Source organism: Camellia sinensis, unplaced genomic scaffold (genome assembly GCF_055761805.1).
Source record: "Camellia sinensis isolate YWXY unplaced genomic scaffold, ASM5576180v1 Unanchor14, whole genome shotgun sequence".
In the NCBI taxonomy this organism is placed as follows: domain Eukaryota; kingdom Viridiplantae; phylum Streptophyta; class Magnoliopsida; order Ericales; family Theaceae; genus Camellia; species Camellia sinensis.
The window spans coordinates 6,763,766-6,766,622 of record NW_028129020.1 but is presented as its reverse complement, the minus strand read 5'-3'; positions in this window follow the sequence as shown (position 1 = coordinate 6,766,622).

The following is a 2,857-nucleotide window of genomic DNA, read 5'->3' as shown; positions in this document are numbered from 1 at the left end:
TTTTTGTATAATGCCAAAGATGGGGAAAGCCAGAATCGCTGCGACTTCGCTCTTATTCTGTTGGCTTCTTTTTTCTCTTCTGGTAAGATGCCGTCTTTTAAGAACAAGATGATGGGATCCATCCAAGAGGGGCCTAGTTCTGCGCAACATACCTCTTCTGCTTCGGGGTCTTCAATGCTTGGTCTAGGTAGGTAGTCGATCAGTAGTGGATGAGGGATGGAGGTATCTGCCATTGAGGCGAAGCCTGCTAGTTCGTCTGCTCTGCTGTTTTCCTCCCTGCCAATCTGTTCTATCCTTACTACTTCAAATTTCTTGATCTCTGTTCTGACCAATTCTTGGTACTTGGCCATCCTATCGTCCTTTGCTTCATAGTTGCCAGAAATTTGGTTTACCACCAACTGTGAGTCGCTGTAGACCATTAGTTCGGTGGCCTTCATGTAAGATGCTGTTTTGAGTCCTGTAAGGAGTGCTTCGTACTCCGCTTCGTTGTTTGATGCTGGGAAGCCAAGGTTGATTGCTTGCTCCACAACCAGGCCGTCTGGTGAGATGAGGACTATGCCAAGTCCTGCACCATGCCGGTTGGATGCTCCATCCACAAAGAGCTTCCACATCTCTCCAACGAACAACTTCCAGCAAGTGGAGGGGTCAGATGATGTCGTGGGGTCAAGAACGTTGCTGGTGTTTTCTTCAAGGTCCATGCTTGCTGTCTGCCCCTCGCTATCTGATTGAACCAAGTCTTTATTTGTTGGTGAGTCTTGGTTTGGTGTAGCTTGGTTTGCTTCTTCCTTGCTGTCTTTAGCCCGGTCTGCCTTGGAATCTGACTGTGTAACTTTTGCTAGGGGTGGCGCTATTTCGGCGCCAACTCCCATCCCTAGTTCGGTTGTGTCAGTTAGGTCGACTGGGCATATATGATGACTTCCAGGAGTAAACTCTGCGACAAAGTCTGCCAAAGATTGGGCTTTTACTGCAGTTCTGGGTTGGAACTTGATGTCGAATTGTCCCAACTCAACTGCCCACTTCAAAATTCGCCCAGAAAAGTTCGCCCTCTCAAACAAAGCTTTTAGTGGGAAAGCTGTGAGGACGACTATGGTGTGGGCGTGAAAGTAGTGTGCCAATTTCCTGGAGGCCATCATCAAAGCTAATGCCAATTTTTCCAGTGGCAAATACCTTGTTTCGGATCCCAGCAATGTCTTGCTGACATAATAGATGGACAGATGTTGAATTCCTTCCGCACGGACCAACACTGCGCTAATTGCGTGCTGGGAGACTGCTAGGTACAGGAAGAGTTCTTCTTCTGGTATTGGGGTGACCAACAATGGTGGAGAGGACATGTATTCTTTCAAGCTTTCCAGAGCTTGGTCGCATTCTTCGTCCCATTCGAACTTGGGTTTTAAAGCTTGAAAGAATGGTCGTAGTCTGTCTGACGATCGGCTTATGAACCGATTGAGCGCGGCTGCCATGCCGGTGAGATGCTGCACTTCTTTTATTGAGTTTGGTCTCTCCAAATCCTGAATTGCTTTGATCTGGGAGGGGTCCGTTTCTATACCCCGATTGGTCACAAGGAAGCCCAGGAATTTACCTGATCCTACTCCGAATGCACATTTAGATGCATTGAGGCGCAACTTGTGCTTCTTCAGGATTTCAAACATCTCTCCTAGGTCCTTGAGATGGTCATTCTCATCCTTGCTTTTGACCATCATGTCGTCGATGTAAGCCTCCATCGTTCTTCCTAACAATGGTTCAAACATCTTGGTGACCATTCGTTGGAATGTTGCCCCTGCGTTCTTCAGGCCAAAGGGCATGACCTTGTAACAGTATAGTCCTCTTGGAGTTGTAAAGGATGTGACCTCCTGGTCTGGTTCATGCATGGCGATTTGGTGGTAGCCTCTGTATGCATCCAGAAAGCTAAGTCGGTTGTGCCCCGCCGTTAGGTCTACCAGTTAACCTATCCGTGGAAGAGAAAAGCTGTCTTTTGGGCACGCCTTGTTGACTGTTTTGTAGTCGACGCAAACACGCCATTTGCCATTCTTCTTTGGCACTACGACCATGTTGGAGATCCATTTTGGGTAGTGCACTTCTCTAATTACTCCTGCCTCCAGCAGGTTACCTACTTCTTCCGCCACTATTTCGGCATGGTGAAGTGCCGATCTGCGAGTGCACTGAATGGCTGGTCTGGCGGATTGGTGGACATTGAGTTGGTGACAGATAAAGTTTGGATCAATGCCTGGCATGTCGTACGGTGTCCAGGCGAATACTTCGATGTTAGAGGTTAAGAATTCCAAGACCTTTAATCTCTCAGTTCTGGACAACGACGAACCGAGCAAAAAGAACTTATCCGGGTTCTTTTCATCTATTTTTACCTCTACCAAGTCCTCCACTGCTTTCTGATCCGCCTCTATGCCGACATCTGCGAATAGCTCATTACTCTCAGGTTCTTCCACCGAATGAACATATCCTTTGGCAACGCGACTGCCATTTACCGTGACGAAGCATTGCTTTGACATGATCTGATCTCCATAGACTTCTTCAATTATACCGGTGTCGTTGGGGAACCGCATTACTTGGTGGTAGGATGACGCCACCGATCGCATGGCATGCAGCCATGTTCTGCCCAGGATGATGTTGTAAGTGGATGGGACCTTCAATACCCAGAACTCCACTTGTTTCGTCACGCTTCCTGCTCTAACCGGAAGAATTATTTTGCCGACGGGCCATTCTGGCATGGAGTTGAATCCAATTAGGGGAGATACAGCAGGCGCCAAGTCTTTGTCTTGTAGCTTCAGTTGTTTAAATGTTTCGTAGTACATGATTTCACATGAACTACCCTGGTCAATCAGAATCTGCTTGACGTCAAAAT